We start from the raw sequence: 24,131 nt of genomic DNA on the forward strand, positions 1-24,131 counted from the left end.
TTTTATTATTTGGTAATTTAGACCCTGCTCCTTCACAGCTCCTGCTGGAGTCCTTTAAGTTCTGGCCATGGATTAACTGTTTCTGAAAACCAAAATTTTGATGAAATGTTCACAGCCAGTGAATTGGGTTTTGTACTTGTATTTTCAAAATACAAATATAGAAATAAGCCTGCAAACATTGGCAAAATTAAAAATTACTTGGTTTGGCCAACAGGGCACAAGCAACCAAATGTGTTTAAACTTGTAGAGAATTGTTTGTTTTCATTTCCACAAGTTTCACTTGTTTTCATGTAGGATCAAAATGAACTAACAAATAATAACTGCTCCCACAAGAAACAGGGACAAAAGAGGAACAAATCCTTCCTCTTTGTAAAACACAGCTCCCCCTTCTCTGTCTATTGACTCTGGCACACCTCAATATTTTGTTTTAACCAGTGAATAAAATGCCTTCTGAGTATGTTTATTGTACCTATATAGAGATTGTCTGTATGTGCAGTTATATTTATACAAACACATATGATTAGTTGTACATGTAGGCCTGAGTATGTGGATAAATCTAATATTTTAGAAATACAACCTAACTGGGTGTTAGTTTCAGTAGTAGGCAGCTTAATATCTGAGAGTTTCGAGAGGTAACATTTCTCACTTTTTTTTACCATTATTATTTTGCCCTGATTTACTGGGCAAGTTGCACAAGTGGTGAAGTGAGTCATGGGGATTTATTGTTTGAAAATAGAAGTTCAATGGGTCTGAGATTGGATTCAGGCATGGATTGAAACGAAAACATCCTAAAAGGTGATGATTCAGAATTCTGTCCTGGTCTTGATTCTTTCTATCTGAAACTCAGGACACAAGTCTGCCTGGCCTCCAGCAGCTTCAGTCACAGGAGCACACACATATTTCTCACAGCTCTGTTTGTCATGGACCAAAACCTCCTGTGTGGCAAGGGAAAGCTTCCTAAATCCCAGAACAGACAAAAATGTTACTGCAGCACATCCCATAGGATTTTCCACAGTCTTCCTGTGTTCACAAGCAACCATCTGATGATGTTTTGGAAAAAACCAGACTGGGAAGTCTCCTTTGTGAAGAGAGGAAGGTGTGACTATCACCAGGGGAATGGGGTGGGAGGAGACTGGAACAGCTGCACTGGCCTTTTCTTTTCCTCTCTTCCCACTGTCAGCACTTTGCTGGAGGAGGGATCGCAGTGCCTGAGAAATTTAGATAATAATGAGGATAATATGGAAAAGCATCCAGACTTGTAAAAAGCTGAGAAGCAGGTGAACAGCAGCTTTGGAGAATTAGCTGTGTGACAGTGAAAACTTAATGCACATCTAAGAAATAGTATGTGGCATGCACTGTTTGGGACTTGAAAATGTGAGAAAAATTGAGATTTTCATATAAAAATTGGTTGGCGGTCTGTTTTTTGGTTTGTTTTTGTTGGGTTTTTGTTTTTTTTTTTTTAGATAAGGAAGCTTAAAAAAAATCACAGAGAAAATTTTCCTGGGCCCATCTGGAGGATAAGTGGGAGAGGGAGCAGTGAGGTGGGTGAGATGGAGATTAGTGTGGTGGGTTTGGCATTTTTCTGAAGCAAAACAGATTCTTAAATGTCAAGAGCCAAGATTATTAAGTGTTCAGGAAGCTGTTGAAGAAGAGAGCAGTAAGAGCTATATGAAGAGTGTGTGGTTAATTGCATGAAAAGATGAGTTTTAAAGAGCAACTCTTCTGGGAGGCTGTTACAATTAAAATGGAGGACAAGGTGTTGGCTGAAATGTGTACTCTCCTTTTTTCCCTTGTGTAACACATCATTGCTGATTCCTGTGGAATGTTGCAGGGTTTGAGAAAATAATTCTTATTTTTTCAGTCCATATGTGGTCACGATCCAATTCCTAAGGGACATTTTCATGGTATGATACACCTTAGCAACTTACACTGTAGAAGAATTCAGACTTATACTGGCTTCAAGATACTCACTAATTTGTTTGGGTGAGGATGTAGATTTAAAATGTTGTCCCTCCCTTGATGTCTCCAGTCACATTGGTCACATTCTTGCTAAATTCTGTATCACTTCTAAACTTCAGTGCTATCCAGCATTGGAACTGCTGTTCTGTCCTGCTCCATCTGTCCTTTCACTCCATCTGAGACATTTAACTTCGGTGCACAGAGGATTTGGCTTCTCACCACCTGCCAGCTTTTCCCCAGGAGCCACAGGTGCTTTGCTCTTGCCTGCTGCTTCCCATGCTCCACAGAAAAGCACAGCTTTTGAGGCAGCCTTTGCCTCAATGGCCGCGTTCAACACGTCCCTCTGTGAAGCATGAAAGACAAGAGAGAGCACCAGGCAGCCCCAAGAGGCAGATGGAAAAGAAGATGACTTTGTGAAAATCAGGAGCTGTGAGCTGGCCCACCTTACACAAACAACCTCCACCTGGCCACAGAAACAGCTCAGAGCAGCTCTCAAGCTTGAAACCTTGCTGCTCAGCTTGGAGGGAGGAGCAGCTGGGGCTCCCTGGGAAGCCAAGCCAGAGCCTGTGTGGAGCATTGGGAGCAATTTCCAATGGGACCATGCTGGGAGCAATTTCCCTCCCACCAGTGCCCCAGGAGGAGACTCACAGCTGGGGCTGACTCGTGCCCATTGTCTGTGGATGTGCCACCCTTCTGCACACCAAATCATCTGACTCTGATGGGAAAAGTCCAGCAGAGGGGCAAAATCTCCCATGTCTTTATTATTCTTAGTACCAGAGAGCGGTTACAAGATTTTCCAAGTCTGTGTAGATGATAAAACTATACTTAATTTGGGCCTTTTTGTGATAACGTGTCAATTGGATAAGCTAAAACCCACCAAAGTACAAAACAAAGGGGGGCCATCTTATTATTATTGAAATATCTTGTTCTGTTTGCTCTGATTAGCAGTCAGATCAGAACTTTGGCTAGTGGAATGGCCAAATTTTGAACCAGAAATCTCTATTCAAATCAATAAATTATAACAAGAGTTCTCTCCAACTTCTATTGAAGTGTTTTTTACAACTCTTACACACTCTCTGCCTGTGTCCACAGTAATGTGTTTTTATTGCTCATACAATTCAAAGAGTGTGTCACCTTAGTTCAGAAAATGCTATGGACTCCTCACTAAAAAAATGGATTAGTAAGAAGTAGAAGCTCCTTCTTCCTTTTCTTCCTTTTCTTCCTTTTCTTCCTTTTCTTCCTTTTCTTCCTTTTCTTCCTTTTCTTCCTTTCCTTCCTTTCCTTCCTTTCTTTCCTTTCCTTCCTTCCCTTCCTTTCCTTCCTTCCCTTCCTTCCCTTCCTTCCCTTCCTTCCCTTCCTTCCCTTCCTTCCCTTCCTTCCCTTCCTTCCCTTCCTTTGTTTCTTCTTCTATTTCTTTCTATCCTAACCAAACTGAAAGCACTGGCCAGAGGAAAACAAATTTTAAAAAAGGAATAGCAACAGAAATAGTTGATGTAGAAGGCCTTTATTCCATTTCATGCATGAAAAGCATGATAAACACTTCTAGCATAATGTTTTGTAGCACACTCATTTGTTGTCTTCATGGAGTCTCATTCTATTCCTTTGGTTGTATCTTTCAGAACACCTTGAGACTAATTACTATAAGTAAATATTACAATATTTCGTCTGTAATAGAGGATTTCTTAAGTTTTCACACTGGCTGCAGCACAATAAATGCATTTTTAAAATGCCATGGAGAAATGATGTCAGCTGTCAATATCTTAAGGAAAGAGTGAATTATATGCACAGGTCTTACTGCATTAATTAAGATAACACAGGGATATGATTGTAAACTCTTTAGATACATGCTGCCTTCTATCAGCTTGTCATCTGAGAAACTGATTGGTAGATATTCTAAACATAATGTCAAGGTTTTTAATCAAAACATTTTCCCTATTCAGAAGAAAATCATATAATGGCATTAGCAAAAGTATTTGAATTAGATCTGTAGATGGAAGGATGTTGGTAGAAAAGGGTTGGGGAAAAGGTGATAACAGGCCTAGCAAGTGGAGGTACAGGACTGGCAAAGAACAATGGATTTAAATTATAGCATAGAAGGAAAGCCATTCTCTTTAATCAGTAGTAGGTGACCCTCTGTAAAACCTCCTGTATCCAGTACAATCTAAAACTCAGAAACCACCTCGTGTCTCTGAGACTTTCCCTGTGGAGAGAAAAAACACATTCTTGGCTACCACAACAAAAGAGCTGTTTTGACAGACTCAGCAGGCTGGTGGTGAGTGTGGCTCTGCAGAATGCCAGGGAGTCAGATGGTGCCTTGCCCATGAGAGCTGCAGGGAGAGGCTGGGGGAAACGTGGGGCAGAATGACATGATGTGCTGAATGGACATGTCAGAGCCAGACTCACACAGGATGTGGGTGTTTATGCAAAATAAAAGGGATTCCTGGAATTGCAAACATGCTGGAAGCACTGCATGGTAACTCCTGGCTGGCTCAGTGCTGGTCCCTGAAGAGTGGTGGAAAGGATTCCAGACTTTGAGATTTGATCTGTCTCAGTCTAAGGTGACTGACTAGTACCAGCTCCCTGCAGAGAGCAAAAGGCTGAAAGCCTGGGTTGTGTGTCCAGCAGCAGATGGAGGCTATAAATGTCTTCTCTATCACTAGGAAGGAGTGTTCCTCTGCTTTGTCCAAATGCAATTGATAGAAAGTTCCCATGGGTTCTCTGTCATGGGACAGAACTGCAAACTGTCATTCCAGCATGTACATGCAGCCTGGATTTTATTTTATTTTATTTTGTTTTGTTTTATTTTGCTTTGCTTTATTTTACATATTCTATTCTATTCTATTCTTGTTGTCAATAGCAGCATTCAGGACTGACTTTATGATTTCTGGCTTAGGATCCTAAGTTTCCAAAATTGGAAGTGTTCAAACCACATCTCCTCTAGCCCATGCACAGAGGGAAAGGAATGCAGTGTGTCCTGCCCACAGAACAATTTTAAACAGAAATCCTTTTCTCCATGGGCAGTATGGACTCCCAGAGCAGCTATTGAAAGCTCATGCTTGCTGGGGTTAGCCTGAACATTTGCACAGGAAGGAATAAATTGCCAAGTGGTTTGTGGAAAGCCCTCCAGAACATGGTGAGATTGTTCTGCTGTCCCTGTGCTAAGACCTTTGTATTGCAGGCATAGGAATTGTCATTACAAGGGACTGGAAACACAAGACAGTGGCTTGTGGAATGTGAGTGGCTGTTTAGCAATGCAGCAATCACTTCAGGTCTCAGCAGTAATTACTGCTGTAATCGCTTCAGGTCTCTCTCCCACTCTCTGCCCTCTCTTGTGGTACCAAATCCTGCCCAAGGAAAGTGCAGAAACACTCAAATGCAGTTTGGGGGTGTCTGTTGCTCCAGTCTTTCAGCTGTGGTCAGTGCTTGATAGGAGACAGAAACCCTGGGGACTCAGAGAGACACTCAGCTTGTCCCCAGGTGCCTGTGGAACAGAATAGTTCTAGGAAAAGGTCAAGCTGGAGAGGAAACATTTCTGTCAGCTCTCTCCATGCCCCAAGGAAGCCACATATCCCCATTCTTCCACTCTGCAAGCAAGGAGAAAAGAGGCAAAGACATACAAGATAATCAAACTGGTTTAGCTGCAGGATGAGGAGATAGATAAGCCACATTGCCATTTCTATTTTAAAAAGTTTGAAGCATTTGCAAAGTTAGGCTATGGGGTGACACCTGGAAAAAGAAATCATGATCCCTTCTGTTTTTCCCATAGGAAAAACCACTTAGGCGACTGGAAGTGGTCAGCACCACTGAGGTTGTCATATTCCATATAACAATAATTGAAAATTTCATTTAAATCTGAAACTGGCTCAGAATGTTTCATATGAGAAAGTGTGTTTTGTTGTCAGTTATAGTATTTTAGTGCTTTTTACATAAACAATTTCCTTAGTTTCAAAATAAACTTGCCCAGATACCAAAATGTTGTCTTCTCCTGTGATATGTGAGGATGCAGTTCCTGTTCTAAACCTCAGCTCCTGGCTGCAATGCTTTTACAGCCATCTGACATGGCACACATCTGCCCTTCTATAGCATTTACCATAAAAAATACAAAAATACCTCCAAGAAAGCTCTGGAGGGATTTATTACTGAATAATAAGGGTTTCTTAAGAGAGGGAGTGGAGGTATAATCAGAAGTGGAAACACTTGAAGCAAGATCTCTAGAATATACTGTTTCCCACTGTAATCTCACTTAGGAAAGCATCTGAAGTGTGTGCTTGAATCTTAGAAACTACAAAAGCAGTGAACACATTTTCTAAGAAAGAAGGATTTAGCTCATGTACTTAAAACGTGGTGAATATTTTGAAAAACCATGTTCTATATCAGATCAGTGATAGAAATTATGATAATATGACAATTCTGTTTTACAGACTCTTTCTTTTCCTGTCAGTCTATGACTTTCATTATGCTATCTTTTTGTGTTTCACCTATTTCTTCAAATTGCATGGATTACCCCTAGGACATAGGAGAACCTTATTAGGCATGGAGAAAAGCCTTGTCACAAAGAAAAATGTGCTCCTCTTTTACAACATTAGTCTGGGAAAAGATGATATAAACTGATGGGATGTTTTTCTTAGCTCTCCATTGTCTTATTTATGCATACATCATTTTTATATATATTGTTTGTTGGCTCCTTAAGTTACAGTAATTGCTTTAAGACATTCCTTAAGATGGATGTAGTGTGAAATGTATATAAAATGGTTTTCCAAAGTGGATAGCAAAATGTCCAAATGTTGTTTCAAATAAGCAGTAAAATATCTAAAGCCACACCATAAATGCTGCATTAAAAGTGAGCTTTCTTCAAACCCTTTGGCACAACCCCATCACAAAATCCTGCCAGGGAAAAAATGGAATAATTAAACCTGATTTGAAGCATCATAGGAGACAGACCTGGGAACTGGGTAGAAACTCTCTGTCCAACTGATTTCCTGTAACTCCACAAGACAATTATGTGTGACAAAAAGGATTATTCCCTGGACCAGGTGTATTTGGTAGCATATGGGGAGGTCTGAATACCTGCCATAAAATTGCTGCTTTTGGCCAGGGTCTATTACAGTAAATACTCCCAAATCTGGAATATGTAGAAGATTGAAGGTGCCTTCTAATTTCCCCAATGACTCCTGGTGTTGTTTAGCACACTAGCCTGGCTATAAGATGTTTGCTTGGTTTTAACATGGAGATTCTGCAGGAACTTTGCTGTGAAAGCTACTAGTTGTTTTCTTTTCCTCTGGTTTATTCTTTCTCCACTAGATAAGAAACAAACAGTATTTCTGTGTGTCTTCAAATAAGTTGATGGGGCAGAGTGGGCATTTTAGAGCCACACAAGCATCCTAGAGATTTGTGAACAAGAACATGTGTGACAACCATATGTTAGCACCACATCTTTATTTTCACATGACCTGCTTTCCCTTCCTGTGTGAGCTGCAGTCTTCACTGTATTTGCTTTTTTTGCTTTGTTCTGAATGTCACCACGTACCATGAGCCCTCCTTGGGTGTCACTCTGCAGGGGTCATGCAATTAGGCTGTAATTGAGCAGCTGCAAATCCATGGGAGGCTGTAGGGATACTCTCTGAAAATGGCTCAGAACAAACCAATGGATAATGTTTCCCTTGATTGGAAATTGCTTTGTATTGATTTCAGCAATAATCGATGCCATGACACAAATCAAGGACATTGGAGCTGATGCCAGTCATTAACAAGCTCCAGATTCCTGGTAGGATTATTTTATACACCTTGTGAGACTACAGAGAAGTAATATTATATCACTTTTTGTTAAAATTTCCTATGAAAATCAGACCATTGTTCTTCTTTGGCTGGATTTTTTTAAAGAAGGATTACTAGTTTTGTAAAAAAATATTATTTCCCCCACATGTAAAACTACTTTCAGTGGAAAGTTTTCAAATATCAATACACTTGCATGGTGTTACACTGGATTTGCATGGATTTAAATGAAATCAGAAACCTTCCAAAACAGCAACTCATTGACTTTGCTCTCAGAGCTTGCTTTAAATGTGCTAACAGCATCCTGTAGGAAGGTAAAGAATGATGGTTAAATTAATGATGTCATGATAACTTTTCATTTCCCCTTCATTACTTTTAATAATCTGAAAACATTTTGTGGGTATTTTGTGAGCTACCAATTATTGATGTCAAATTAACTGTTCCTAATCCCAATTCATAGAAATAAGCGCAGTTACTTCAACTAATTAACAGTAAATAAGTTCGTACTGTTAGCAGCAAATCCAGCCTTGTGAAGCAAAATGTTGCTCCAGGACAACTCCAGGTGACCATAATCAGTGGCAAATTTGTTTTGGTGTTTGAGAAACCAACATTTCAATCATTCAAGTATTTGTCAAATATAGCTCAATACAGAAACTCAACATAGAGATAAAAAGTACAGTCCTTGCATTAAAGTTTTTTGCTCTGAGAATAGTTTACTCATGGCTGAATGTTTTAATTTCTAAATTTAGCAAGTTAGCTAGAAAACCCCCAACCATAATAATACAGTACAAATGGAGAAATTTTGCTTCAGGGAAAATGTCATTTGCTTGTAATGAAAAACAAAACCTCACCAAAAAATCTGGATAGTTTAGGATGAATTGGGTAAAATCAACTAGCAATGGAAACAATGAAGGCAATGTGAATTTCAGGCTCCACTTCCAGCTACCCCAGGCTTTCATTGCAGGGCCTATCAGTTGAAGTGAATGGTGTTTTCCCAGGACCAGAATATTTTCTCTGCAAGTGTGTCCACAGAGATGGAGAAGCAATCTGAGGCTCACATGGCTGTGTCTATTAACCATGAGAACAAACTATTACCAGGAAGAATTGCTAAGGCTTGCTACTTCATTACTGCAGGCACCTACAGCAATGGTAATGCAGGGCAGGACACCTGGAATACACTGATCCCTGCAACACAGAGCCACTCTCACAGGAAAATAGCTCCAGTGAACAAGGACAAGTGGAAGGAAGGGCTTGACAATCCTGACCTACCAATCTCAGAAAGACTCAATCTGATTTTGCACTCCAGCGTGCAAAATTGGAACAGATATCAGCTCATGTCTTTAAAAAGTCTTCATAGCATGCAAATCCCAATTAGTCCTCACTGAGGAAAAGGCAAAGCTAAAATATATTTGCCTACATTTATCATTGTTGATGTTATTGTTGTTGTTGTTATTTCATTCACAAAACTCATGCTGGCCAGCATATATTTCCTGTAAATTGTGCAGATTATCTACATGCACACACTGAGGGAGGATTTTCCCCGAGGAATTACATAAAGTGGTATTGTCTGAAAACAGATGTAGTTATCTCTTACACTACTGAGTAGTTCCAAATGAGCTACTGAGTAGTTCCAAATGAGCAAGCAACACAGATTAGGTGACTTTTTAGCCCCTTAGCACAGGCACAGGAAGGGACACATCTCCGAAATCATGGATCACACCAGCACATAATTTCACTTGCTTAAAAACCTGAAGCCAAGACAAGATACACCAGTGTTATTCAAACCTTACTAACAACAATGTTCAAAACGTTTTGCCAGGACTCTGCTTCAAAATATTTCCAGCATATTTCTGCCTATAATAGCTTTCTCTGCCCCATTTATCTGTTTAGCACCCTCTGCTCATTTCTTCCCCATCAGATCCTGAGAAGCTTTTCCCATTCCTGTGGTATCAGGATCTGGACATCAGCTTCCATGCAGCTTAAAGATTTTAATAATAATAATATGTAATATAATATTATTATTATATTGTAATAGTATGCATTTAAAAAAAAAATAGTGTGTTCTTTTCTGCATGCCTACCTTCTCCTGCCTTTGGTGCCTAGTTAGCAAAATATTATCTGTTATCAGCCCATCTTCTTGTTTTAATTAAGCTTGCAGGGAGGTTTTATTCCTCTGCCTGTGATGATCTTTGGTGCCCTAAATTTAATTTCTTTTCATAATCCCTACAGTAGTAAGTAGCACAGAGGAGTTTTAACTAATAAAAAAGTGTTGGAACCTTGGAAGCAACAAGAGCTTGGCAGAAACACACATGGAATAAGACGAATTATTGTATTTAAAAACAAACAAGCAGGCACTATAAACCTTAGTAAGGCTGTGAGCAGTGCTGAAGCTTGCTGGCTTTTAGAAGAGACAATAGAGATCCATCCCAGTTTCTTATTTCAAGCTTGATTCTTTCATCTGCAAAGCCGGATGGAATATAATTTCAAAATACGCAAAGCTGGTGCATTGGAATGATGTCTTCACATCTGCATTTGGATGGGGAACTTAGTAAATAAATTTGAAGGCAGAACTGAAAAATGGGAGTTCCTAATTCAAGCACTCTTAGCTTTGCTGCTGTACTTCAGCAGTGCAAAAGACTTAGAAAATATGGCTTATAAATGTGGCTTATTGCACTTAGAAATATGGCTTATACAGTGTGAATTTTGTCCTAGTGTTCAGGGTCACAACACTGAATTTTATATTTCAGTTACTGTTCTATCCCTCTTCTTTTACCCAAAGGCATTCATTGAACCATGGGGTGTCACATTTTTAGCATTGCCCTTTAGAAGCTGAATGAACTTTAAAAGCAGCTTTTTATTTTCTCACTGAAACTAACTAGGCTACATCCTGAAATTTTAGACCACTTAATAATGGCTCATAGATAAACCTTTTGTTTATTACTTATATATTAGTTATTTATATTGTATAGTCCAATAAAAATAACTAATATATGTGAGTATGACTTTAGGAAAGAACTGCATGCCTATCATAGAATTATTTCTCAAGCTCAGGAAAAGACTCACAGCAGAAGAAAGCTTTAGTGTTTATCAGGTAACACATCCAAATTTAAAAGCAAACATCAGTTTCTCTAGAAGGGAGGTGCATGACTGCCTTTGAGAGAAGGATCATCCTGCACTCACAGCAAGGTGTTATTTTTTTTTGGTAATTGACAGTTAAAACAAATGCTGGAGTACCTGGTGGCATGAAATAAGGGGGCTGACATTGGGAGGAGGGAGCAGTGCTTGTTTACTGGGGCTAGAAACACTCCTAGGAGGTGCAAACCTCATCTAGCAGTGGGAATAGTTGCTACATTAACAAGATTTACTGACAGACTCCATCTGTGCCTTCCCACCAAACAAGGTCACTCAGTCAGATCCTAAGAAGCCTAACGAGCAAGGTTGCCAAGTCTCTGGGGTGATAATGGAGGTTTGCTCTGACTTACGCCTCAGGCACTTGCAATATTTTTAGTACTGGAAAATAAAATAGGGTAGAGGAAAAAAGGTCATAATTTTTATCAAACCAGTCCACCTTGAGAAATATCAGTGTGTGTGCCTGTGCATGAACATACCTGCGTGTTTTTCTTTCTTTTCCTGGTGATTTGTAGTTTACTCTTAAGGCACTCCAGTGCCTTCATCTTGGCCATTCATCCCACATCTGCACCTTGGTTATGGAAACATCACTGTGGTGGCACCATGGTCCTTCCTTACAAAAGGCTGTATCACCAGCATGTGTGGTGGCTCCAGAGCTCAGGGAGAGGCCTTAGCCATGGATTTTTGATGTCCATCAGTTTTCTGCTGGAGTTTCTGTGATTCAGTCTGGTCAACTTACAGAAAATATTGTGGTAAGGGACAAAAATAAATTTAGAGAATTGCACAGGGCCCCAAAATAATCCTCTGCTAAGAACTTTTAGTTTTCACAGCTGATTTTTTCCTATAGACAAGCTGATAGTTAAACCAAAACAACTGAACCCCAAGTACCCCAAACCCCTTGTGTGATCTAGGATCTATTCATGTTTATCTGCTTTTGATAGGAATACCTGGTCCAGAGTATGTTTCTCTGGTCTAGTGTATGTTTATAATTCATCTCTACATTCTAGCGTATCTTTATACATCTGTACATTCTAGTGTATGTTTATAGTTCATCTTTTGCACTGCCTGCAAAAAACTAGCCCCTTATTTGACTTCTCAGTGAGTAAAAGAATTCTTGTCTAAATCTGTGAGATGGGATTAAGGAGACCAAAACCAACATGGTAAAAAAATGGAATAAAAGGAGAAATTTAGAGGGACCATCAGTGAAGTAACTCAGTGCCATCCTTTAGTGCAGGATGGAATGTTTCTGGAATGAAATAGTGCTTCTTGTAGTGAGGGATGTGTTGCAATGTATGGCTGTCAGAGTCACAGCATGGAAAAGATGTGGAGCAGATCTGGTGGAAATGGCCCTACCCTGTAGAATCTGTTCTGTGTCACCTTCTGACAGGATTCTGTTCTGCCCCTGAATTATTGTAAACTCACTCAGGTCCTGATATCTCACACACAGAACTCTTCTTCACAGGATGGGGAGCCACATTTTCTCTTGTGTGCCTTCACACTCAATGTATACCACAGGACATTACCAAATTGCACACCTAGTGATTAGAATAGAGATTAATTTAAAAGTTCTAGGAGATAAGCTTCCAGGAAAATGCACGTGGACAAGTGAACATTTCAGTATTCTGGAGGTAAATGTCTCTACAATTGTCAAGGGACTCTGCACAGTGACACTGGCACTCAGCTGCCTTGTAAAATACAATTGTAAGAGATGTCTTTCTGCAGTGATGTAACATCACTGACTGTGGTAGAAGTAGAAGATGAACAAGTAGAAAAGACATAAAAATTTTAATTCTGAGTTGAAGAATACACAAAGATTATGAATTACATTTTTGTTTATTGCTTAACTTATAAAGACAGTGTAGTTCAGGCTCTGCAAACATCCATTCAGCAGCAGTGAGTGCAGACTGGAAACCCAGAACTTGGTGTTCAGGCCAAGGCTCTTTGGGGTCTCTGTCCAAACTTCCAGTGCAGGATGTCCTGGATTCCCCACAGCTTTCAAATGGCAGCTGTTTGCTGTAAACAGTGCCAAGGCTTTTTTAGCAATATTCATACTTCTGATTTCCCAGTTCCAAGTGGTGGGTAGTTAGTTGAGTAGTATGAGCTATATGGAAGTAGGAATTGATGTTTTTCCCCTTATTCTCTGTTGTTTCCCACCATCTGAAAACTTATAATGACAGCTCTGCCCATATATTCAAAAACATATCTAATAATATAATGGCTTACCTAATAATCCTAAAAAGTCCTTTCTATTGCCTGAGAGACATAATGAAATGTTCTGACAGGTGGGGGTGGGACACTGTGAAATCTCCAAACAGACAGCAAGGATGTTATCAGTGCCCACGCTGTGCACAGGGCAGCACATCCCACTGCACACTCACAAAAGGGGAACTGAAGGCTTAAGGTGCAGTCTCTCAACTCCTCTCCCTAAGGAGCAGGCACTTGTTCCCTGGAATCCCTGTCCCTCCATTCCCCAGTTAACTCTGGCACACCCCAGCGTATTTCACAGCTGAAACTCCAAGCAGGCTCTGTCCTGGCTGTGCCCAGACCATGAGGGGCACTGACAGCTTCACCTCATGCACCAGAATTGCCAAGAACCTGGAGTTTGTTTTGTCTCCCATTTCTGTCTTCTCTCCCCTCCCATCCCATTTCTGCTAGTAATTATTTTTATTTATCTTCCCTTCATCCCTTCCCCCAGCCATGCTTGTCTCCATGCTGTGTGTACCAGTGCTCTTTCCCACCTCTCATCTCCCCCTGCCCTCACACCTCACCTAGGCCAGCCCTAAGCCCGAGTTTTAGGTCTGACCTAAGCCTGAGTTTTAGGTCTGACCTAAGCCCTGGCTTATCTCTTGCTCCACTGCAAAAACAAGGCAAGAACTGTGTGGGACATGGATTTGTAAAGAATTCTCAGAGCCTGACAGAAAGCTCACACAGTGTTGTACATCTGTGTGCAAACCCTGAGTTAAGGTGTGCTGACTTAGGAAGGCCATATTTTATAAATTAAAATGCTTATAAACATTTTTCAGGCCTATTAGCTTTTACCACACAATGCCACTATTACTTCTAGCACCAATCACCTATATTTTTTCCCCAGGTCATCCCACTATAATCCATCTTTCATAGTTCTAATTCTCTAAAATATCTAGTCTTTTTACGAGGCCATATTTTGAAACTTATTAAAACTCATTTTTTGTTCAATCTCTCTCTCAACAATGTCATCTCTATTCTATAGCCTTTCTAAATCAACACACCTTATCTTAGTGTTTACCTACAGATGTGCAGGACTATGTGAACTTTCTGACAGGTTTTGAAAATTATTTACAAATCCATTTCCCACAGAACTGCACCTTGAGTGTGGGATTCCAGGCACTTCTCATTGCTGTCTCACCAAAACTGGCTGTCTGGGCTTAAAAAACACCTGCTTATTGGTTCTTACTTGAAAATGGGTGATATTTGGAAAAACTGTTAGTTTTAGCTTGGTCTAAAACATTATTTGTGTTGGATTTTCCTTTATTTTGCAGTTTTCTTTAGCTTTCATAATTTTTACATGTCAGAAAAAAAAAAGAAAAAGAATTATCTCAGATAGCTGTTCTGACCCTGAATGGGAGAGTAAGTCATTTTTCTATAATATGTATTTCATGAAGCTCCTCTCCTGACCCATATTGTTCAGTTATTCACTGAAAATAAAGGATTGTGTATACTTTTTCTTTGTTGCTGTTTGGGTGGTTTTTTAAGAAAAAAACCCAAGTATTTTATACATTATAATCAAAATTTAATTTATAATTAAAAACATGTCTTAAACTGAAAGGAAAATTAGAGCCTGCAAAAAGGGTTCAAAATATGTTTTGCTATAGAACCTCTTTACAACAGCAGTGTTGACTTGTAAGAAATTATATGTGTATTCAACAGCAAACCTTTCATGTATATCTTACCATGCAAAACAAAACCACTTACAGAGATCCCCAGATTAAGCTATTAGGAAGCATGGATGCAGATGTTATATTGAATAGCCTTGCACAAATAAAAGGAAGTAAGGGCTACAAGAAGCTTCAAGTACTACTGTGAATAAATTGCATCAGAAAGACTTGCCACTGGGTAACACAAACCCATATGACATAGCTATAAAAAGAGATCAACCTTTTCTTTGGGATCTTTCCATGTCTCTCATTTAACCTTTCAGTTAAAGATGTAAGCTTTAAAAGCAACATTAATATGTGAAAGAAATAGGATGAGACATTTTAAACTTCTTGCAGAGGCAGTAATTTGTTGGCTGTTCCCTCTCAGGTTTTCATGGTCTGGTGCCCAGGTGTCCTGTCCTGAGACCTCCCTGCCATGCTCACTGAGGGGTGCTGAACTTTATCACAGCCTGAATCACTTGTAATTCTTGATGAGTTTCAGCCAGGCATGCCCAAGGAACGGTAGAAAAGGACGTGGAAGAGTCAGGGAAGGCAAAGACTTCTGTACAATAACGTTAGTCATAGGATGATTATTTCATTTCAATGGAGTTGCTCTGATTCAGCCCTGCTAAGGCCTGAACAGAGGGTGCTTAATGTTCAATTAGTTACAATTTACCTTTTCTAGCAATTAGTGTACACCTCACCCAGTGACTGAGACCATCTCAGGGTCTGAAATTGTACTCCCATGAAAGATACTGGAGCATTCACCCCCATCACCACCCCCAGCACCTGTTTGCTTGGTGCATCTTGGTTTGGAAAATCACCTTCATGAAGAAATGCTCTTCTCTTTGCCAGCTGGGCTCCAGAGGGTTTAACTAACCAGTAATAGGACCGCCCCATCAATCTGCTGATTTTTTACTCATTTATGGTCCTGCCTCCCACCACAAACAGAGCACATATAGAAACCTCCACTGAGATTACTCCACTTGTGTCACTCAAAAAGGCACTGACAATTCTAGTGCCTCAAACAGTGTCCCATTCTGTGTTTCCACACAGGGAAAAGCTAATAATTATAGCAGTGACTCTTTCTGTGGCTGGATAGTATGTACAGGGTTTATGATCCATTTCTCTTAAAGGAAAAAAAAAAAGGCACTTTTATATGGCAGCATCTGCAGTGAAACTGATTTTTAACAAGTACTTCAGGGATTCCAGATGTCACTTGACAAGTTGAACAAAAGTGCTAGCTCTTCCATCAGTCTCTGTAACAAGTAATCATCTAACAGTTGCAAGATTACTCAAATGGCTTTAAGATTATTTTTGCAGCCAATTTCAGTCCACGGAACTGTGGAAATAGTCCCCCAGGCATGTGAGAACTTTTGTGGTTGTTATCTATCTGGAGGAATATATAAAGAAATTACAGCCCTTCTATAAGTAGTATTGATTAGAAATATCTCTGTGGGGAAAAAAAATAACCACCACCAAACAAAAACCCCAAACCAAAATGACTGTTTCTAAAAACCTGCCTGGTTTTGGTTTGGTTTTTGGTTTTTTTTTCCCCCAACTGTACTTATTTAAATTATGTCAGCTTTACTTAGAAGTAAACCTTTGCTCTGTGCAGCCTGCCTTAACACAGTATCAGGCCCTGTCTTCTCATGAATAGATGATAAATGAAAGAAATTGGTGAGAAAGTGTCAAAGAGAATCAAAAATATTTCTCACCTACTCCATTTCACTTAGGGGCATAAGCTCTTTGGGATAGATTTCTGTGTTCTTCTGCTTCTCTTTTCTATTTCTGAATGCAGAGATTTCAATTTATTTTTTTTTTTCCTCAGAGGAAAAGACTACTAAAATGCTAAGCTGTGTGACCTAAGTGACAGCCTAAACTATGTGCCATAAAGCCTGAAAATGGCACCTTCCCTAAAGTCTCAGGATGTCAAACAACAAATTCCCAGAGCTTCTCTTTTCACACAAAAACAGCATGGAAAAGACAAAAAAAAAACAACAAAAAAACCTTTTTGTGCTTTCTGATGGTGGCAACTAACAGAGTTACAAAGCCTCCTGCCAGCTGAGGGCCAAGCCCTCTGTGGGCAGGGTGAGAGCAGGAGCTAAGAGCAAATATTTGCAGGCAGGAAAAGCCTCCAAGGCTTTGAAAAGGGCTGTCTTTTGTTTTAAATGGATTTTATAAGCTGTCAAAAAGTGAAAACTATACACATTCATTTAGGGTATAAGAATACAGACAGAGATGACACTGACGTTGCAGCTGGCTCCTGGTTTGGGGACACCTGGGTGTGAAGCTGTCCCCACCCAGCATGGGTGCAACCTGAAGCCCAAAGTCTCATTTCTAGATTTTTTTCTGACAATTTAAACCATCTTGGAGCTGTGGAGGGATGTCAGCCATCAAAATTGTTTTCATTTTAGTGTGACTGTCAAATGAACATAGGTCCACTTGTGACAGAAAGTGTTTAAGAGTAGACAAATGAGAATGGAAAGATTGCATGGTTGCTGAACAAGCTGCTTGGCATTTATTTTGTATGACAGGAACCCTAAAAGTGCTTGAAAACCAAATCTTTCCAAAGTTAGAAGTGTTCACATGTTGAAGAATTGTTTGTCATTAATGGATGGGTCCTTTTAGAAAAAGCTGTTGCAGTTCTGAAACAACAACCCTTAGAGCTCAAAATTTTGTTGGGCATCTGAAACCTTATCTCAATTCTAGAGCACACTTAAGCTTGAAAATCAAATTTCTCCTATAACTTAGTTCTCTGTCTTTCCACAGCAATTAAAATAATTACACTCTGTCAAGCTCCATCTTTTCCCCCTGATTAAAGACATAGCTGTATTGAGCAAACACATCAACCAGTCTGTTGACAGGTGAAAGAAGGATGCAGAGCATGTCTGAAATCGTACTGATAACTTCACATTTAGTAGTACACAGGCAAAAAATTCATCCTGTATGCTTCTCCTAGAAAAGAAATACTTTATTAAGAAAATGATTTATTCTGTATGTGCTTAAACTCAGATAGCTTTACTTATAAATCAAAGCTAATGATTTGGAGCCTGTCTCAAAATTAATTATTGGTGCATTCTGTTAAATCTGGCTGCATTTGAAAGTAAGTATCTAAAATCACAGGGAATTAAATTAGATTAAAAAAAATCTTTGATCATTAAAAGTATATACAGTTATGTTTAAGCTATTCGTGCAGATGATTTGGTTGTTTACATCATAATTACTAATTTGACTATGAAAAAAAAGAATTGCAAATTGTTTCATGTCAATTAGCAGTACATAAATTATTCCACTGTGCATAAATTTTTTCCTGTTGAAAAACTAGCACATAACTTTTTATGGTGCTCTTAAAACAGGTCTAATGCAAAGCTAATAACACACAAAAACCGCCTGTCTACTGGGGAGGGGGAGGAAGGCATCTCTCACAAAGAGGACAAGAAATGGAATTGCACCAGAACCTGCTCAGAGATTGACAATTGCTAATTATATGAGCAGTGAAACATTGCAAAACTGCACAGCATTACAATGCAGCAACAGAGATAAAAGAGAATGAGGATTATTACACAGTGAAAAAAACCCAGTAAATGGTGACATTGTTAAGTTTTTATTAAAATTAAAAACCAAAAAATAATAGTCAAGGAACACTCGGTAGCAATAATTAACTTTGATTATTAGAATATAAGAAATACTATTTTAGAAATATCAGGAAACATTTAATTGAAATGTGAAATCAGTGCCATCCAAACAACTCAATTGAGTTTGACCAAGAGCTACCTTTGATTTGTAGACAATTGGAAAATACATGGGTTTATTTCTCAGTCTCTCTTCAATGACAAGCTGAGACTCACAAGCTGTCATCCCAAACAAGCCACTACCTCTGAAAGAATACTTCCACGTATTTCAACCATTTTCATCACTGACATTAAGTATAAAGGTTATTCTTTGTTTGCCACATTGATCTTGGAACAGAATGATCACTTCCTTAACCTTGATTAAATAATTTTTGTATACCTGTCATAAATTCACACCAGGAATTTCAAAATTCAGAACAGCTATTTAGGAAAAAAGAAAGAAAAATAAATAAAGCAACACCCTGAATATTGCTCTAAGTGTCAGTGAAATGGAAGAAAAAATATTGGAATGTAGTTCTGCCATTCTGCCAGTGATGAAAATGGCTGAAATAAAGAGCTTTTCTTGGGTTGACACACTGATTTCTGAGCTACCTGTTTCAAAGACAGGACAGAGGCTGTGAGTTTTTATTGAGTATTTGTTAACTGGTGTTAACAAATACTCAATTCATTGAGAGTTTGGGGCTATTTCAAACATGGCAGAAGGGAAATGCTGAGATATATGTAAGAATTGCATATTGGAGAGCATCTATACTTCTATGTAAATTTTACCACAACATAAGAAGAAGAGGGTGTTCAAAAGTATATAAATGTAACAGATTTAACATGGATGAAGACATTCTTACAAAACTTATCATTAACCTTTGGAGCTTGTTGCCATATGGTATCACTGGGGTCAAGAGTGTAGCAGGATTTAGAAAGAGCGGACATTTTTATGTACAATCAGAAGTTACCTTGTTACATTAAAGAGCATAAAGTGCTTTTATGGAGGACATAAAGTCCAGTGCTTTGGGCCAGGAGGCAACCACTAACTCAGAGGGGTTAGGAGGGAATGTTTTCAGCTGGCAGGTTGCTCCGTATGGCTCCTGCAGGGCTCCTTGGAGCTGCAGCCCAAGGGGAGGTGGGGTTGGCTGCCAGTCCATGATGGCATCACAGCTCTGCCTGCTCCATCTCTGCCCCTACTGCTGCTTCCATTTTTATTCATTTATTTCTTTGCAGCACTGCTTTGCTAGCTGTTTGTATTACAGGCAAAGCCAGCCTGGCAACCTTGTGTATGCTTCTGCTCAGTAAAGAGAAATAGCTGTGATTTCCTGTGCAACACATCTGCTGCATGCTCCCCTTTTTGAAGCAAACAAGCTGCTAATCCAAGGCAGATGTTGCAGAATTTGTTTCACTCTTCACCGAAGGAGCCAGCAGATCTCCTTTTAGGGAAAAGCTTTCAACTCAACCCACTCTTCTATTAATTCTTGGTAACTGATTGTAAGAAGTGTGTAAGTAAAATTAATATTTCAGGGCCATCCTGCAAGGGATATTTTTAACATGCAGCAGCAGAGCCCCTGTCTCTTGTCACTGGTGTCATCCTGTCACCGTGCAGCCTTCAGTCACAGGCAGGCTGCTGCTAATGAGCTCACCACTCCATGCTCCTCCAACATGAAGTTCACTACTAATGAGAAAAATTCCCAGACTGTACTCACACTCAAAATCAATTTGGCAAGATTGATCAAAATATTCATTAAAACAGTTTGTTCTTCAGCTCAGCCTGAGCCCTGCAGGCATAACTCTCCTGCTTTTGGGAGGGTTTGTGTGTCTGTCTGCATGCACACATGTGTGTGTGAAATTAAAAGAAGGCGCCTGCTCTTCCTCCTCATAGTGTTCAAGCAGCACTTTCACAAGGAAAAAAATAAAGAAATGCTGAATTCTCATTACTCTTTTCTCCTTGAAAAGTGCCCAGGAGTCCAGAGAGGCTAAGAAAAATATTCTGCACTCCTCTTCTCATGTGCCTGTCATCAGGAGGCCTGAGAATGACCAAAGTGAAGAAGCAAATTGCCGTCAAAAGGGTAACAAGCAAAATAACAAATGTGGATCTGTCAGAGAGAGAGAGACATCACTGGCCACACAACCCTGGGAATTTAATATATCTTCTGTCTGTCATCTGCATGCTAAATTTCCATGTCCTCCTTCAACAGAATTTCCTCTTGCTTTTTCAGCCTTGATAAGTATAGGTTAGCTCACACTGTCTACTTTTTCACACGCATTTTGAGATAAAGCACAGTCCAGAGAGCCAGGAGTGACATTAACTGACTAATGCTCAGTGAGCTGGACTCTGCTCAGAAGGCTCTAGACAGAAAACCAGAGCAGCACAAATTGCAGAGGGAGAGATGAGCAGGGGATAGATTTATAAATCTCAGCTATGATGTTATCTATCCCTCCAAAGGGACAAGAATAATTCTTGTTGGTACCAGTTTAAAAGCCAGACACCCTGACTAGTCATATATTATATACCTCTGGTTCATTTCAGCAATAGAGAAGGTTGCTCTTGGTCATCTGACTTCACTATTCGTTGCTTAGACACCAGGAGCTTTTTCCAAAGGACTAAGAGGAAAACTTAAGCCAGACACGGTTTTAAAATATTTCACGTGGTACTGTTCACAACATTGCAAACCCCTTTAGTTTAAAATGTTAATGAATTCCCAACAGCCCATTTCTTAGATATATTATGTGCTATAAAATGAGATCTTGTTTTCCAAAAAGACTTCAGTGGGGTTATGAATCCAATCACTCAGAAACTCCAGAACAAGCTGCACAGACAGTGTCCTGCTGAGCTGAAGCAGCAGGCTCTTGGTGGGGCTCCCAGGCAGAAAGGATTCCTCCCGAAATTGGGAGTGGCACACAAAGGCTGTTTCTTTAGTATGTAATTTCCACAGCTTTGTATCCAAAAGGTGCCAAATTAAAAATGGCTCCACAATTGACTGGGATATAGGCAGCTCTTTGACCACGTGCAGAGAGGTATGAGATTTTCTTCCCATTTAAACACTGCTGGCTGTTCAGAAACCTTTGCTGTGGCCTGCCTGCAGGCTGAGGGGAGCGATGCTGAGCACCCCTGAATTCCCAGAGCAGTGTACCAGCAAGGCTCCAGGCAGCAGGTGCCCATCCAGGCTGGTTGAGTCTGCCTGGAGGAGCAAGAACTCCTGAAACCACTTCTTAAATGCAATGATGCCAACCTTCTTCACAGGAGTAGCCCAAGCTCTGCCAATACAGAAAACTCTTTCTTTTTCCTTTAAAACAGAGAGTAACACTGCTACAAAGCAAAAAAAAAAAACCTCCTGCAATCATATTGTCCAGACAGGTTCTCTGGAGATGAGATAAGGTGCTATTAAGCAAATGCTCGTTTACAGGCGTATCATCATCTGCCATAGAAAGCGAGGATCAGCTCTTATCACTTTCCTTTCACAGTGCAAGATGCTGCCTCTAATGTGCTTCCTGCTTGCCCACTTTTATCTGGCTGGTGAGGTTTATTTCTCTTGACAGAAGCTGTCCCCAGGCATCTATTTCCACAAATGGAAGGAAAAGCAGATGCTGGAACTGTTTGACTCTGTTCTGTGGATAGACTCTACTGAAAGCCACTGAAATTTTCATTAAGAGAGAAGTTTTAGGGAACCCAAATGCTAACATGGTTTTGAAACATTTTTTCTATTAATGCAAGACAATAGCTTTTAGGAATGAGTTAAAATTTCATTTATTCAGTTATTCAAACTATTTCTGCTACAACTTTAAATCAAAAGTAAAAAAACCTAAAATTTTCCAAACATAGTGTTGTCTAATAATAGAATATTGTCTACTAATTCAAAACATAGCGTTGTCTAAAGTTGTGTGTCTCAAGTAGGTTTTGTGAAGATTTTATTTTCTGCACTGTACATAATAACTGCACAGATAGCAGAGAAAGTTAAGCAGACAGTTCCTCCTTTCCCTTGTGTGATCTCAATAGGCTGACTCATTCATTTTCAAATCATGCAGTAAAAATATTAATGAAAGCCATCTATTCAGAAGAGTGAGACCTTTGATTTACAAGAGACTTCTGAATCACTCCATAATTCCTTGTATGGCTTGTTTTAAATTGCCATGTTTCTTTTTCTGTAGCTTTGCAGCATCTCAGACATTTTCAGCATCAGTTGGAGATTACTTTGCTTAGCACAGTTTTTTGTTTATACATTTTTCCCTCAGATTCTTAGGCAGTAGGTACAGAAGGAGGTAAAGAAGTTTGGTTCAGTGGCAGAAAATGCTCTGGCTTACTCTGTCTTGCAATGTTCTTTCTGATTTTCCCCCTCTCACTTCCCACCAGTGCCAGACTGTTATAGGAGAGCTGCTGCAGCCCATGGCTGAAGGCAAATGTCTCAGCTCCTCCCCAAAGAAAGAAAGAAAGGCATTGTAGATTGTGGTGTATTTTCAGCTGCTTTCATCTCAAGTGATATGTACAAACTGAAATAAGGCAGGTACTCTTTTTGGAGCTCCAACAGATGGTCCCAATGCACAAAATGCCACAGCCAGACAATTATGTTCATGTAGCAGAGAAGGTGGATCAGGTTTAAATTTTGGTGATCACATTGGTTTGGAAAATCCTAACAATTCATTAGACCAAGACCAGTAAATGATATCCTGGTTGCTTCTTATATTTCATTCCTTCTTCTGAGTGACAATGTGTGCTGCTCTGACCTGATGTTGGGGAATGTTTGTGGCACTGGGAACTGTTTGGGAATGCTTTGTCTTTCCTCTGCATATGAGAGAGAAATCCAGGGACATCAATACGTATAGAACATCATTACATTGGTCATAAAATTAGAGTGACACAGCTCAAAAATTCCTCCTAGGACCTTAAATCATCTGTGTGCCCTGAGGCACACATCCAGTTAATCCAATTTCTGGATTAACTATGCACCCCTGGGCTAGGCAGAGGTTCTCTTCTCTAAACACTCCTTTCATGCAAGCAAACAAGGGGACACCTTCTTTTCCAAGAGTCTGCTCTGTAGTCTGTTCCATCCATGACATATTTGGAATCTGCCAAGACCAAGTCGCCCCACAGTCTGAGACATTGCTGCTCCTCACAGCTGTCATGGCATTGTGACTGGCTGATGTACTGATGTACAGTTGTAAAAATAATTATTAACAGCAGCTCTAGCCCATCACACATTTTTGTTCTGGTCTTATTTCAAGCAGAATCTTCCTTTCCAGCAGCTTTCCAATAGAGTAGGTTTGAGAAATCCTCCTCTCAATATTTAGCTTGAACTACCACAGGCAAGCTTGTTTGTTAAATATAACACTTTCAATCGGATGCTTTTTTATACGGACACCAGTAGAGGTAAGAAAGAATATTAAGTTTGAATGACAGTGATGAATAATATTAATATTTACCTACTATTGCAATCTGGAGCTGCTCCAATGAGTTAGAGTCTTAAAATCTTAATTAAAGGTTAATGAAAGAAAATATTGAAAAATCTACACAAGGAACAAGAAGTGGGGAAACAGGGTATTCTCTCTCATCCACAATACTGCCATTGTCAAGCACAGAAATTGCAGGAATAAGGCTTCCATAAGACGCTGTCTGTAGCTTGGAATTCACCTTTTGGCTTTCAGACCTTCTGGGCTGTAGGTACGGTCCTACATTCAGTTTTCTTTTTTTTTTTTTTTGCAAAAAAACATCCTTCTGTCAAAGGCAAAGATAGGTTTGCAATATACTAATGTATCTCTCTCT

This window comes from Molothrus ater, chromosome 7, assembly GCF_012460135.2.
Source record: "Molothrus ater isolate BHLD 08-10-18 breed brown headed cowbird chromosome 7, BPBGC_Mater_1.1, whole genome shotgun sequence".
In the NCBI taxonomy this organism is placed as follows: domain Eukaryota; kingdom Metazoa; phylum Chordata; class Aves; order Passeriformes; family Icteridae; genus Molothrus; species Molothrus ater.